This window comes from Malaclemys terrapin, chromosome 5 (assembly GCF_027887155.1).
Source record: "Malaclemys terrapin pileata isolate rMalTer1 chromosome 5, rMalTer1.hap1, whole genome shotgun sequence".
In the NCBI taxonomy this organism is placed as follows: domain Eukaryota; kingdom Metazoa; phylum Chordata; order Testudines; family Emydidae; genus Malaclemys; species Malaclemys terrapin.
The window spans coordinates 37,711,742-37,728,915 of record NC_071509.1 but is presented as its reverse complement, the minus strand read 5'-3'; positions in this window follow the sequence as shown (position 1 = coordinate 37,728,915).

Below are 17,174 nucleotides of genomic sequence, written 5' to 3'. Positions count from 1 at the left end.
TGCACAGATTATTTATTAGTGAGAGCTCTTTTCTGCCAGATCTACAGGGGAAAACCAACACAGGAGGCAGGAAATTCAATACGTTCTCATTCTATCGTTTCTGGATTGTTCTGTTGGGGAAAATACATGCAGAAGCCAATCTGAATGGTTTAAAAGAGTTGCACTAATTCATTAACAAAATGTAGCATTTATCAGAACAGAATTAAGGTACAAGCAGGGAGCATCCAGTTCCCTTCATCTATCTTCAGACTGACTCCTTCAAGTCAGGCGTTTATATCATTTGACCATTCACCTTCTTCACATTAATTCCACAGAAGGACAACACATATTAATAAGGCCTAATCCTTATCTAGAGCTTTTCATCAATAAATCTCAAAGTGCTTTACAAAAGGAGCGAGTATCAATGACGGTACATGTAGGGAAACGGAGGCACAGAGCTCTGAAGAGACTTGCCCACGGACGCCCAGCAGATCAGTGGCAAAGGCAGAATTAGAACCCGAGTCTCTGAAGCCTCAGTCCATTGCTCTATCTACTTGTGTGTGCACAAGCACTCCCCAAACAGGCCTCTGGGATGAATATGACTACCCATTCTTTTAAACCTACTTATTGACTCACCCTTATATTCTTAATCTCATACTCAATAAGGATACATGACACAGTCTTCTTCCTTTGTCTACCACTCTGTAGTCTCCATCTGGGGAAGAACAAAGGTTTAATTCAGGGAGCAACCTGGAGATAACAAGAAGATATGGGTGGAAAGGGGCAGGAAGAGAAGATGACAACCAATCAGCCTCAGGGGGAAAAAAGAGAAATTCCAAGAGTTCTTAACTTTATGAAGTATTTGGTTTCTGCCTCTCTGCTAGGGGTCACAGAGCAGCCAAACTTTGGCCATGATCACTGTGATGTAGTTACATTGAAATGCCATGCTGGCCAAAAAGAGGATAATGAAAGACCATGGTCTGCATCAGACAAACACTGTTGAGCCTCTGTGAGGGGTCAAGCCTGAAGGGAGGAGTTAGAAGAGGAAAAGTCCAGCTCTGTAGTTGCTGATGCGGAGAGGGTGTGGACCTCTTGATGTAGCTGAAAGAAAGGCCTGGATGGGGCCAGAGAATTCTAAATGTCAGAGCCTTCTTGGGGCTGTGTGGGCCCTTTTTTGTTTCATTTGTTCCCTATAACTAGTTTGGTTCCCCTTTTTTGGGACATTCAGAATGCAATCCTGGGAAGAGACTGTAAGAAATGCCTAAGTATGGGCCACAGTAGGAAGCAGCACAGGGATACTTCAGATCAGAACAACCAGTCCTTCTTTGCTTCATACAGGGTCTTTGGGCTTGAATCCCAAGTAGAGGGTGGGCCTGAGTTCCTCTAAAGGTACACTTGAGACAGTGGTGTAAAGACCCTGGAGCCCTGGTCTGGAAGGCTTACCACGCACAACGTTGGACTGAAGCTCCTGTATGATGCTTCCAGATTTATTAGTGTGTTTATCTCAAAGAGGTAGGACTACAAGTGACTTGACTGGAGGACTGAGTCAAAAGAAGTGTCACACTAATGTAGGGCTGAAGAGATTGTCTTCAGGGGCCATCAATGGAAAAGAGTCTGCTTTGCCACACACAGCCATGGGGTAGCTTTCCCTTTACACTGCTGGAAGGCTCTTGTTCTCTCTAAACATAAGTGTGAGAGTCCCTCTTACTAAGTCCCGCTTCATTCAGGGGGATCATTTCAGGGTCCATGTAAAACACAAAAGAAGCAGATCCTCAAGGCCTTGACTTCTACTGCATCAAACACACAGACCCCTGAGAGTGAGCACTAGACCTTTTTTCCTAATTATGGCAAGTCAAAAATCCTCTTAATTTACTGTACCACAAACATCCCATTTCCTCTTTATTGAACGCATCTAACTAACCCCATATCAGAATAAATCATCTCTATTGATAATCATGGTACCAGTCCAATGACTAATTGTGAATTTAAAAGATTGCAGAGCTAAGTATCAACTTGTCATACAGGCTTTCCTTTTCCACATCTGATTAATCCATGCCAAAGGGCGATGATCAGTCAGTAGGAAAAATCCTGTTCCCATTAAATAATATCTGATGGCGTCCAAAGCCCATTTTATGACACTCACTTTTTTTAATAGTTGAATAATTTCATTCTGAATGAAATAATTTTTGACTAATGTAAATTATGGGGTGCTTTTTTCTCTTCTACTTCCTGGCTCAATACAGCTCCAAGGCCTGCTTCTGATGCATCAGTGTGGACAGTAAAAGGCTGGGTGTAATCAGGACTATGCCAATGCTGGATCATTGCAAAACTTGTGCTTCATGATACTAAAGCTTAAATGTCACACTTTTAACTCTATCAGGCTTCTTTTTTCTGATCTCTTACAATATGTTTATAACGAGTCTTGAATGGCTGCAAATTATTATTAGGGCTGTCAATTAATCACAGTTAACTCATGAAATAAACAAAAAAAATAATCATGATTAAAAATTGTGATTAATTGCACTGTAAAACAATAGAATACCAACTGAAATTTATTAAATATGTTGGATGTTTTTCTACATTTTCAAATATATCTATTTCAATTACAACACAGAATACGAAGTGTACAGTGTTCACTTTATATTATTTTTGATTGCAAATATTTGCACTATAAAAATTATAAACAAAAGAAATAGTATTTTTCAATTCATCTCATACAAGTACTCATACAATCTTTTTATCATGAAAGTGCAACTTACAAATGTAGGGTTCTTTGTTACATAACTGCACTCAAAAATAATGTAAAACTTTAGTGCCTACAAGTCCACTAAGTCCTACTTCTTGTTCAGCCAATCGCTAAGAGAAATAAGTTTGTTTACATTTATGGGAGATAATGCTGCCCACTTCTTAATTACAATGTCACCTGAAAGTGAGAACCAGCATTTGCATGGCACTGTTGTAGCTGGTGTTACAAGATATTTATGTGCCAGATGCACTAAAGATTCATATGCCTCTTCATGCTTTGGCCATCGTTCCAGAGGACATGCTTCCATGATGATGATGCTTGTTAAAAAAAAATGTGTTAAGTTTGTGACTGAACTCCTTGGGGGATAATTGTATGTCTCCTGCTTTGTTTTACCCACATTCTGCCATATATTTAATGTTATAGCAGTCTCAGATGATGACCTAGCACATTGATTGGCCTCTCAGAGTTAGTAAGACAACTCCCACCTGTTTATGCTCTCTGTATGTGTGTATATATATCTCCTCATTATATGTTCCATTCTATATGCATCCGAAGAAGTGGGCTGTAGTCCACGAAAGCTTATGCTCTAATAAATTTGTTAGTCTCTAAGGTGCCACAAGTACTCCTGTTCTTCTTTTTGCGGATACAGACTAACACGGCTGTTACTCTGAGACCTAGCACATGTTGTTCATTTAAGGAACATTGCAAATTTGACAAAATGCAAAGAAGATATCAATGTGAAATTTCAAAAGATAACTACAGCACTCAACCCAAGTTTTAAGAATCTGAAGTGCCTTCCAAAATCTGAGCGGTATGAGGTGTGGAGCATGCTTTCAGAAGTCTTAAAAGAGCAACATTCTGATGCGGAAACTACAGAACCCAAACCACCAAAAAAGAAAATCAACTTTGTTGGTAGCATCTGACTCATGATGATGAAAAGGAACATGCATCAGTCTACACTGCTTTGGATGGGTTATCAAGCAGAACCTGTCATCAGCATGGATGCATGTCTCCTGGAATGGTGGTTGCATCTGGTATGCAAATATCTTGCGATACTAGCAACAAAAGTGCCATGCAAATTCCTGTTCTCACTTTCAGATGACATTGTAAATAAGAAGCAGGTAGCATTATCTCCTCTAAATGTAAACACATTTATTTGTCTGAGCAATTGGCTGAACAAGAACTACGACTGATTGGACATGTAGACACTAAAGTTTTACATTGTTTTATTTTTGAATGCAGGGGGTTTTGTGCATAATTCTACTTTTGTAAGTTCAACTTTCATGATAAACAGATTGTACTACAGTACGTGTATTAGGTGAATTGATGCTGAAATTGAGCAACTCATCAATGATGAGAGAATGGCATTTTGTGCTTGGCAGAATGACATAAATTGTAATATAAAGAGATAAACCCATGCCAAGCTGAGGGCGGAAGTACAATGTAAAACCAGTGAACTTAAGAACAAATGGTGGACTGAGAAAGCACAAGAACTCCAACATCTCGCAGACATCCACAATACATGTGGTTTCTTTAGTGCCACTAAGGCTGTTTATGGGCCAATTTGTCATGGTATGAATCCTCTTTGCTCTAAGGACAGAACCATACCGCTGAAGGACAAAAAAGCCATCAATTCTCATTGGAAAGAACATTTTGAAGATCTCCTTAACCGTAATTCTATGGTTGTAGATGAAGTCCTTGAGCAAATCCCTCAACGACCATTTCGGGATGAACTCGGACATCCCCCCAATTTATATGAGCTACACAATGCCACCATGCAGATGCAGAACAACAAAGCAGCAGGTCTAGATGGGATCCCTGCTGAAATCTTTAAAAACGGTGGACCAGAGCTAATTTGGCAGCTTTACATGCTTATCCTTAAAATCTGGATAAAGGAGGAGACTCCAGTGAAATGAGGGATGCCTTGATTGTCACCATCTTCAAGAAAGGGGATGAAGTGAATTGTGGAAATTATTGTATCTCCTTCCTTGCCATTGCAGGCAAAGTTATGGCCGGATCCTTGCAACCTGCTTTCTGCCCCGTGAGAAGAAATTTTACCTGAGTCACAGAGTGGTGTCCGACTATGTCATGGAACTGTGGATATGATCTTCACAGTACGGCAGCTGCCAGAAAGGTGTCGGGAGCAAAACCAACCACTGTACATTGCTTTGATCTAACTAAAGCCTTTGACTCAGTGATTCGCCATGCCCTCTGGACTTTACTTTCTAAGACTGATGTATATATCAGGACATCCAATGTCCTAAAATTGCTTCATGATAACATGAAGGCAACTGTTCTGAGCAGCACTGGGTCCCAGAGTGAACCTTTCAACATACAAACAGGAGCCAAACAGGACTGTATCAACACTCCAACTATGTTTGCGGTTTTTATTGCTGTCATTCTTTACCTAATTGCTGGGAAGTTTACAGCTGGTGTTGAAATCACTTACAGAATGGATGGGAAACTGTTCAAGCTTAGCAGGCTGAAAGCTAAGAGTAAGATTTCCACAAAATCTATTGTGGAACTTCAGTATGCTGATGACAACTCAATCTTTGCCCACTCTGGGAAAGATCTTCATATGATCTTGCCGATACTTACGCATGTCTTGGTCTCTCTCTTAATATCAAGAAGATGAAAGTGCTCTATCAGCCCTCTCCAAATGAGGTATTACATGCCCCATCTATCAAAATCAATGGAGTGGCACTGGAGAATTTTGATAATTTCCTCTATCTTGGAAGTCATCTTTCATCCAAGGCAGATATTGATGCAGAAATTCAACATCACCTGAGCTGTGCCAGTGTAGCTTTTTCTTGTTTACGGCATAGGGTCTTTGAAGATCACGACATTCGAACAGACACCAAGCTTCTTGTTTATCAAGCTGTTATTCTCCCAACACTGTTGTACGGGTCTGAAACTTGGACAAACTCTAGGCACCACTTGAAAGTCCTTGAGAGGCACCATCAACACTGACTTTGTAAGATTCTGAAGATCAAATGGGAAGACAGGAGCACCAATATTAGTGTTATGGAAGAGGCAAAGACCACCAGTATCGAGGCAATGATCATCCATCAGCAATTCTGCTGGACTGATAACATTGTCCAGATGCCAGACCATCACCTCCCAAAACAGGTCCTGTTTCTCAGCTGAAAGATGGGTACCGTAATGTGGGTGGACAACGGAAGCGTTATAAGGACTTGCTGAAGGGCAACGTAAAAAAATTTAATATTGACATTGATACTTGGGAGACACTTGCCCAGGATTGCTTAAAATGGAGTGAAGTCCTACGTGATGGTCCTCTGCATTTTGAACTTGCTCGCCGACAAGCCGAAGAGCACAAGAGGCACAGGAGGAAGGAGATACTGGTGTCCAGTAATGGTCAACAGCCTCCTGCTGAGCCTGAAAACATCTGCCCTCATTGTAATAGAACTTGTGGTTCAAGGATTGGCCTTATTAGCCACCTGAGGACCCATAACTCCCATGGAAGATGATCATACTTGGTAAAGAGTGATTGCCCATCATCAGGTGAATTGAAAAATACAATTTCTTTTGTTTTTTACAGTGCAAATATTTGTAATCAAAAATAAAGTAAGCACTGTACACTTTGCATATTGTATTGTAATTGAAATCAATATATTTGAAAATGTAGAAAACATGCAAGAATATTTAATAAATGGTATTCTATTATTGTTTAACAGTGCGATTAATCACAAGTATTTTAAATCATGCAATTATTCACGATTTTTTAATTGCTTGACAGCCCTAATTATTACTATTAATTTGCTAGACCCAGAGATGATTTAATTGCTTCTTTGTGTACTGGGTACAGGAACCTGGAGTGCTCCTGCCTTAGCTCTTTCTGGGTGTACCAAACTATTATCCCCCAAATGGTGACATATTTTCCTTTCTGTAAATGCATAATTCACAGTACCAGTTGTAAATCCACCTGCTCTTAGTGGTCTAAAGACATTGTGCAATATTCTAAAGGATTGTACCTAACATAGTTATGACATCAACAAGTTGTCAGATTTGTAAATGTCATTAAAAATCCATGGTTTACATTTTCAACTGTAACTAGAGACATTGGGTACCTCACTTTTTGGCCGAGACCTATGAAAGAGGCATCATATTCAGAAAGTGCTGAGAAACCACCATCTGAAAACTCCCTCCCTTTGAGGTGCTTCAAGTTGGCTTCCAAAAAACTGAAGCACCTATAATCTATCAGTAGTTTTAAATATTTAGGTCCATGCCTTCTTGACTTGTCATCTTCTATGCCTGGGACATCTTCCTTAAACCTGTGTACCATGCTACCTCCTTGTTTTTCTTCAGATTCTTCCTTAAAACTCACTATTTACATTAGCCTTTCATTGCTAAGTACAACCACAGTCTGAATACTGAAGAAGTTCTCTACTTTAATGCATTAGCTTATATTGTCTTAAAAATAATAAGAGAAGCTAACAGGATAAGCATGTCCCCAAAGTGGCTTTTTTGAACCTCATACTTTCAGTCCCCATTTCCCCACCATACTCCTTCTGTACCTCCTGCTTTCTTGTTTAAACCAGAGGGACCTATCAATTTTCATTTATTTGTAAAGTCTATATACTCTGAGATGGTGAGATAGAATTAACAATCATTATTATAATATTTATACAAAATCTGTTCTCTTCAGTTTTTATTTTATTTATATCAGTTAAAACATTAAGCATTTCTGGAGGGTTTACCTCTCCCAATGGAGCAGTCTATGGTTACTGCCCCACACTCACTTTTCTTTACGTGAACACTGCTCCGACTAACATGGTAGGATGAAGGTGATTTTTGCAGATTTTATTCTTTGTATTTATTATTGTAACTATATGAAAAGCCAAAGGCCAGAATCTGCCCCCCAAACTCATTTTATACAATTCCTTACTCACTACTGACTTCCGTGGAACTATTTGTATGTTAATAAAGTTGATAGAATCACGGTCTTTTACTAGACAGCTAGACAAAATTATTTTCTCACTAATTATTAGATTGTAAATTCTCATTTAGTTTGCAAGCCCTTTGGGGCCGGGACTGTGTCTTGCTATGAGTATGTACAGGGCCTAGCACAATGGCATGCGTCTGACGAAGTGGGTATTCACCCACGAAAGCTTATGCTCTAATACGTCTGTTAGTCTATAAGGTGCCACAGGACTCTCTGTTGCTTTTTACAATGGGACCCTAAGTGATACCATAATACTAATATATTTATAGTAATAACCAAACATTTTCTGAATTGGTAATTCTTTAGGCTTGGTAACTAACATGGTCAAGCTTTTAAAAAAACAGTTTATAATAATAAACACTGTAGTCACTGTCACATAGGGAATGTCTTTTTGTTCTGAGATTGTATAATGCCTACCACAGAGAGGTCCTGGTCCGTGACTAGGGCTCTCAGGCACAACGGTACTACCAATACTCTCACTGAAGTCATTTGAGTATTGTAATCATGAAAACTAAATTCATTATGTGAGTAAGCAGTGCAGGGTATAGATTTAAAATTACTGCTTAGTTTTATTACTATTATCAAAATTCTATTGTTCTCTTAAAAAATAAGTTAGTTTTTCTTAATGATATTTGCTTTTAGAAATACAGTTTAATAGAGGAATACAAAAAAGTGAGAAGCAAAAAGAGTGAACATAAGAACGGTATGCATAATTTGAAATAACTATCTTAAGACTCCTAACTATGCAGCTACAGTGTGACAGACAGCTTTAAAAAAAAAAAAAATCCCTAAGATTTTTCCCTTTTCCAGAGGCTTGTTAAGAAGTAGCACACAGAAAAGGGGGGGGGGGGGGGGAAGGAATTGTGAAAGTGAATTGCAAAATAATTTTTCAGGTGATGAAAATTTTATAAATCTTCTGAGATGTGTTGATGTAGTTCTTATGCATGACTGTGATTGCATGTCACGTCTAAATGCCAGTACTTCAGCACACCTAAAGGGAGGTTAGCTGTTTCGCAGCTTAACAATATAGCACTGTTTGACTTAAAAAAAAATTGTACTTTGAAATATATACATATACATACATACATACACACACACACACACACCACCCGTTTTATGTTTACAGGACTCAGGGTGGATTTAAATTGATTCCATCATTAAAATGATTATTAATCTGATTAGATACTGGGAGTTAATCACATGCAGTGGCATTTCTACTGTTCAGAGGATTTGAAAACAATGGCAGAACTTCCAGTTTCACAGATCCTGCTACACAAACCCACTATAGTCTTTCATTCAAATCCCTCCAGAAATGCACTTAATCCACAATATGTGAGTCCACAATATTATTAATAACTATGGAGACAGATTCACAGTGAGTTTTCTAAAATGTAAGTTGTTTCCTCCTCTGGATTTTCAAGCATGTCCTTTCTTCTACATCTCTTTGTTAAGGATCAGCTCCTCGAGGCAGCGATTATTATTATTTTTGTATCTTGGAGTGTGCTGGACACAATGTGAGCACTTAAATCATTAAGAAATATGAATTAAAATACAAAAATATGAATTGTAAAGTAATTAAGGTTGATACACACACAAAAACCACCTGTCACATGACAAAGATGTGGGTAGTTGTGCCTATTGGTTGGACCAGGAGTCGGTACCCAGGAATTGGAGCCCAAGGTCAGAACCAGAGTCAGAGGCCAGATGCCAAATCAAGGGTCAGAGCCGAAGTCAGAGATCAGAAATCAGAGCCAAAAGTGAGTCAAGGCTGGGTACAACCAAGCACAGGAGCTATCACATCTATGAGCAAATGCTTTGAGCAGCAGCTGAACTGTTGCTGCTGCTGGGTTTAAGACAGGGGATGACTTTCAGCCAATGAGGGGGATGACTTTCAGCCAATGAGGAGATGTAGCCACTCAGGCAGCCTACTGCAGGCCAGCTGTGTGCCTTAGACCACCCAGAGATTGGCTCTGCTGCAGGGCCTGATTCCTGACAACACATGACACAAACCCTCAAAATCAAAGAAATGAAATATTAAAGCACCTAATATATAATATCTACTCTTCCACCAATGGGACACTTACCATTACCATAGGAGGTGTTGACTTGTATATCAAAGATACTCTTGCAATGAGATTGAGATAGAAGTGGGAAGCTGACCTGTTGAAAGTCTCTGGGTATGGATAAAAGGAGTAAAAAACCAGGCCTCATGTCATGATAGCTATTTACTATATACCACCTAACCAGAAAGAAGAGGTGGGTGAAGCTTTTTTTTCAAGCAACCTACAAAATCATCCAAAGCACAGGACAGGACATCAACTACCCAGACACCTGTTGGGAAAATAATACAGTAGGGCATCGATTACACTGGTCTGCAATTTTTGAGAAGTCGTCTGCTTCAGAGATAAAATGTGCTATTTATTATGTATTTTGAGGTGCTGAATTCAAATATGACAATTAAAACAACTGATTGGCTACTGTTTCTAAGATATTTAAGTTTTTACATTTTATGTGTATGTATATTGAGTAGATAGTAGAGTTTTAATCATAAATTGTAAACCTAGGTCTTTTCATGTGTTTATGGTTGCTTTACATGATAATATTTCACCTGTCCTGTTTATGTAACACTTTAAAAATCAGCAAAAGGTTTATATAAATAAAATGTATTATGAAACAAAAGGCAAAAAAACTATTATGTACATAGTTTAGTCCTATTCAGTGTCTACTCGGCGCTTCTTGGCTTCTCTCTTGAATTCGTTAAATGGAGCATCTCTTGTCACTGTCCAGCAATAGTCTGCAAGCATTGATGGGCTCCATTTGCCCTGATAGCATTTCTCCATTGTTGCAATGTCCTGGTGAAATCGCTCACTGGGCTTGTCGTTCACTGCTCCGCAGTTCGGTGGAAAAAAAATCTAGATGAGAGTGCAAAAAATGTATCTTTAGTGACATGTTGCAACCAAGGCTTTTGTATGCCTTGAGGAGGTTTTCCACCAACAACCTGTAGTTGTCTGCCTTTTTGTTTCTGAGAAAATTTATTCCAACTAACTGGAAGGCTTTCCATGCTGTCTTTTCCTTGCCATGCAGTGCATGGTCAAATGCATCATCTCGAAGAAGTTCACGAATCAGAGGACCAACAAAGACACCTTCCTTTATCTTAGCTTCACTTAACCTTGGAAATTTTCCACGGAGGTACTTGAAAGCTGCTTGTGTTTTGTCAATGGCCTTGACAAAGTTCTTCATCAGACCCAGCTTGATGTGTAAGGGTGGTAACAAAAATCTTCCTTGATTCAACAAGTGGTGGATGCTGAACACTTTTCCTCCCAGGCTCCAATGACTGTTGTAGTGGCCAATCTTTCTTGATTGAGTGGGAATCTCTTTCACAACTATCCCATTTGCAGAGAAAACAGCAGTACTTTGTGTATCCAGTCTGCAGACCAAGCAAGAGAGCAACAACCTTCAAATCGCCACAAAGCTGCCACTGATGTTGGCCATAGTTTATGCACCTCAAAAGTTGTTTCATGTTGTCATAGGTTTCCTTCATATGGACTGCATGACCAACTGGAATTGATGGCAAAAAATTGCCATTATGCAGTAAAACAGCTTTAAGACATGTCTTTAATGAATCAATGAACAGTCTCCACTCATCTGGATCGTGAACGATGTTGAGAGCTGCCATCAATGTTGTTGCAGGCTACAAGATCACCTTCCATGAAGAAGAATGGGACAAGATCCTTTTGATGGTCACGGAACATGGAAACCCTAACATCACCTGCCAGGAGATTCCACTGCTGTAGTCTGGGCCCAACAGCTCTGCCTTACTCTTGGGTAGTTCCAAATCCCTCACAAGGTCATTCAGTTCACCTTGTGTTATGAGGTGTGGTTCAGAGGAGGAGGATGGGAGAAAATGTGGGTCCTGTGGCATTGATGGTTCAGGACCAGAAGTTTCATCCTCTTCCTTGTCTGACTCAAGTGAGAATGATTCTGGTGCATCAGGAACCGGCAGTCCTCCTCCGTGGGGTACTGGGCGTATAGCTGATGGAATGTTTGGATAATGCACGGTCCACTTTTTCTTCTTTGACACACCTTTCCCAACTGGAGGCACCATGCAGAAGTAACAATTGCTGGTATGATCTGTTGGCTCTCTCCAAATCATTGGCACTGCAAAAGGTATAGATTTCCTTTTCCTGTTCAACCACTGGCGAAGATTTGTTGCACAAGTGTTGCAGCATATGTGTGGGGCCCACCTCTTGTCCTGATCTCCAATTTTGCAGCCAAAATAAAGGTGATAGGCTTTCTTAACCATAGTGGTTATACTGCGCTTTTGTGATGCAAACATCACTTCACCACAAACATAGCAGAAGTTATCTGCATTGTTCACACAAGTACGAGGCATCTCTGCTCACTTTGGCTAAACAGAAATGTGTCCCTTTGCAAAATCAAACACTGACAAATAAGAGAGCACGACACTGTATGATTTCTAGAGCTGATATAGGGCAATTTGTTCAGCAGAGTGATGTAAACTTCGTTATGATTGCATCATCCTTGACTTCTAGGAATAACATGATGCAATTCAGATCATGTATGACGCAATACCGGCTTCAGATTGCATCATTCATTGTTTTGCCTAAAAAGCAAGTACTGTCCAAACCCAGTCATAGATTTATTCCTAGATCCAGTCAAAGATGTATTTTAGTCATTTCTGGTTTAAATTGAGATCCCTTCCCTTTATAACTCACTTATCCTCCGCCATTCCCAAGTCAAGGGTTGTATATACTGACCCAATAGCATATCTTGAAAACTAGAGCCAATCAACAATTTTCAGCATCATTTTCATTCTCAGTGACCCAGAATTAGTAAAGTTGGACTACATTTATTTCAGAAGCATTTTGGCTGTAGAGACGTGTTATCAAACACGTTCTTTGAATATATTGGAAACAACTTTATTATGGAAGTTGGAGAGAGAAACTAGGGGTGAGGTTTTTCTAGCTGTGATTGTGACACGGAGCAACTGGTTGAGAATTTGAAGGTGAAAAGCAGCTTGGCTGAAAGTGATCATGAAATGTAGTTCACGATTCTAAGGAATAGTAGAAGGGAAAAGAGCAGAATAAAGAAAATAGATTTCAAGAAGGCAGTCTTTATCAGACTCAGATTTGGTAGGCAACATCCCATGGGAAGCAAGTGTAAGTGGGGAAAAAGCATTCAGGACATTCAGCAGTTTTTAAAAAGAGACATTACTAAGGGTACAAGAGCAAACTATCCCAAAGCATAGGAAAGATAGGAAGTATTTTAAAGACCACCTGGGTTTAACTAAATAAGAGTCATACCAAAAAATGGAAACTAGGTCAAATTATGCAGGGTGATAATAATTATATATAATATATAAACTCGAACATATGGGACAAAATTAGAAAGACCATGGCACAAAATGAGATAAAAATAGCTAGGGACATAAGAGATAACAAGAAAACATTTTACAAATACATTAGAAGCAAGAGGAAGACGAAGGACAGGGTAGGCCAAATACTCGAGAAGGAAAAGATAACAGAAAACACAGCAATCGCCAAAGTGTTAAACCTTGTTTGTTTCTGTTTTCACTAAAAAGGCTAGCAATGATTAGACTATAACACAGTGAACATTGGTGTAAATGGGGTAGGTTCTCAGGCTAAATTAGGGAAAGAACAAGCTAAGAATTACTTATGCCAGGTCTACACTATAGACCTATATCAGTATAACTACATTGATCAAGAGAGTGAAAAATCTACACCTCAAAGGGATGTAATGACAGTGACCTAACTTCCCCTATAGACAGTGCTGTGTTGACAGGAGAGTTTCTCCCATCGACATGGCTGCTGCCTCTCTTGGAGGTGGATTAACTACACTGATAGGAGAAACTCTCCTGTCAGCATAGGAGCGTGTTCACTTAAGAGCTCCAGCAGCATAGCTGCATTGGTGCAGTTGCGCTTATGCAGCATTTTAAATATAGACATGCCCTTAGACAAGCTAGATGTCTTCAAGTTGGCAGGGACTCACTTAATACATCCTAGAATACTTAACAAGCTGGCTGAAGAGATTGCTGAGCCATTAGCGATTATTTTTGAAAACTCAGAGAATGGGAGAGATCCCAGAGGATTGGAAAAGGGCAAATATAGTACCTATCTTAAAAAAGGTGAGTAAGGACAACCCAGGGAATTAAAGACCAGTCAGCTTAGCTTTGGTGCCTGGAAAGTTAATGGAGAAAATAATCAAACAATCACCTTGAAGATAATAAGGCAGTGACAGTCAACATGGATTTGTCAAGAACAAATCATGTCAAACCAAGCTAATATGCTTCTTTGACGGTGACAAATCCTGTGGATTAGGGGCAAGCATTAGATATTCTATATCGCAAGTTTGGTAAGGCTTTTGATGCTCTCATGTGACTTTTCATAAGCAAAGTAAGGAAATATAGCCTAGACAAATCTACTATAAGGTGGTTGTACAACTGCTTGGAAAACAATACTCAGTGGTTCACAGTCAAGCAGGATAGGACATATTGAGGGGAGTCCCACATGGATGTATCTTAATAAATGAATTGGTTAATGGCACAGGGAATACAGTTACAAACGTTGTGGACTATAGCAAGCTGGGCGGGGTTGTAAATACTTTGGAGGACAGGATTCAAATTCAAAATGATCTTGACAAACTGGAAATATTGTCTGAAATAAATAGGATGAAATTCAATAAGGACAACTGCAAAGTATTACATTTAAGAAGAAATATCAGTTGCACAAATACAAAAAGGGAAATGATTGCCTAGGAAGGAATATGGCAGAAAAGGATCTTGGGGTTATAATGGATCACAAACTAAATAGGAGTCAATAATGTAATACTGTTGCAAAAAAAATGAACATCATTCCAGGGTGTATTAGCAAAAGTGTCATAAGCAAGAAATGTAAAGTAATTCTTCCACTCTACTGAGCACTGAAAAGACCACAGCTGGAGTATTGTGTCCGCTTTGGGCACCACACTTCAGGAAAGATATGGATAAATTGAAGAATATCCAGAGTAGATCAATGAAGATGATTAAAGAAGAGAAAAGATTGAAAAAAAAACTGAGTTTATTTAGTCTGTAAAAGACTGAGGGGGGACATAAATCTTCAAGTATGAAAACAATTGTTTTAAAGAGGAGGGTGATAAATTGTTCTCCTTATCCTCTGAGGACAGAACAAGAAATAATGGGCTCAAATTGCAGTAAGTGAGATTTAGGTTAGACATTAGGGAAAACTTCCTAAGCATAAAAGTAGTTAAGGGCTGGAACAAATTACCTAGGGAGGTTGTATGATCTCCATCATTGGAGGTTTTTAAGAACAGGTTAGACAAACATCTGTCAAGGATGGTCTAGATAATACTGACTCCTGTCTCAGTGCAGGGGACTGGACCAGATGACCTGTTGATGTCCCTTCCAGACTTATATTTCTATTTATTTTATGTGAAATGCACTCCAGGAGTCCAGGATTTGGCCCATTAGCAAAGATGTTTCAGTATCCCATTTGAGTCACCTTTCAAGTACAGTGATGACCTATTTATATACCTCTTCAACTGGAAGTGAAATACTAAAATAAGAGATTCATATGTCTACTCTGAGAAAATGCATTATAGATTCAGACTTTGATCTTGAACTATTCATGATCTGCCTTTATTTCCCATGTTCCCATTGTGGAACATTTCCAATGCATTTCACTCAAAAAGTACAAGAGTCTTACAAAAGGTTCAATGCTAGCATTCCAGCTTTGCTTCATCTATTGAGAGCCTTTGCTTATTTTGTACTTCTTTTTATGTGGCTGCTAGTATACTCGATGTCGAGATTTCATTTCACATTTCTTTTGCCCTTCAGTTAAAACTTGCTCTACATAAATATAAAGAAAAATATACACCAAGAAAATTAACATACTGTAGTACAGGTGCCAGCATTACGTGGGGAAAAGTCCTCTAAGGAGGCATGAAACTAGGGTCCGTACATAATTCATTGCCTTCTCATAGACAAAGCCTTAATAACACATAGCTAATGCATTACAAATGTTGTAGATTATCTGACAATATTTAATTTTAAACATGATGCAGCAGATAAATTTGACAAATATCATGAAAACAATTTCACACTCCTCCACAGACTAAAGAAATTACATGAAAGAAAATACATGATTCCTCCCCCACCCCCAAAGTCAACAACACCTGTGCTTCAAGGCATGAAATGTGTGTGTGTGTGTGTGTGTATGTATGATAGCAACCCTCCTCCCTGTATTGATTATGTGCATTATATCTTTTTTTCATTGCATTCTCAGATGCTGGCTGCTGCAGGAGACATTATACATGATGGTCCAGTGACCAGATCCTGTATTGAAAATCCTATTTCTATAATATCTCTTTTACTTCCATGCATCCCTACAATTCAGTGGTGGATTAGTGGGTTGTCAAGCAACATCCTCAGGCTGTCTACCTGGGAATTTTGTATCAATTTTGTTTAACAGGATAGTAGGTTTTGGCTCCCTGTAATGGAATGCAAAACTCTACCATTAAATTATCCTAATTTCAAGTGCTAGAAATCTGACTAAAGATAAATAATAACTGGTGCTGATACATATTGGCAGTGGCAGTTACTCTTTTAGTTCCAACTAGCATATAAGAGGAATTGGAGCATCTCTGTTGTAGAGGGGAGTTGGGACAAAGGGAATTCACCTTTGGTGAGGGAAAACTGAGTAACCTGGAGTCCCTGGCTATGGTGCATTATGGGTGATGCAGTCAAGATGCGGGATTCCAGCCTATAGAGGAAAATGGAGACATGAGCCCAGTTTGGGCTGAAAAGTTTTTTTTTTCAGCTGAAATAGTTCAATGAAATATTTCAATTTCTGCAGAAAGCAGAAACTTTTTGTGAAAAAAAATAAAAAAATAAAAAACACATCCATCATAATACAGTTTTGAGGGAATTGTTTGACCAGCCCTATCCACCAACTTGTCCTCCTTTAAAAACTTCCATTAGAATTAACTCTGCCATGGTGCCTACAGAACGTGGCTATTTGGCAATGGCTAGGCAGGTGGTGAGCTGAGAAAATGCTTAAGCAAAATGTGTTTGCTTTACTCCAGACCCCACTATATGTTCAGTTGCTTCTTATTATAATTGTAGATTTTGAGCTCTCTAGGGCAGGAAATGTCTCTCTCCTCTGCTTTTCACAGTGCCTAGAAAAGTGAGACCTGCCAGTTATTTGGGGCCCAGATCTGCTACTGTAATGCTAAATGATTATAATTAATAAACGCCCTAGAAACAGCCAAGTTTGTGGAAAAAAATCAGACTGATGTCAAGGCCTGAACCAAGGAAGGGTCATAAATAAGTCTTACATAATTTATACTTATGTTCTGTTCGGAGAAGAGTGAGAACTTCATCTGCTTATGGTCTAGAAGGCATGTAGCCTGTTATGAATATAGAAGCCTCAAGGTTACATTAGAGTAATG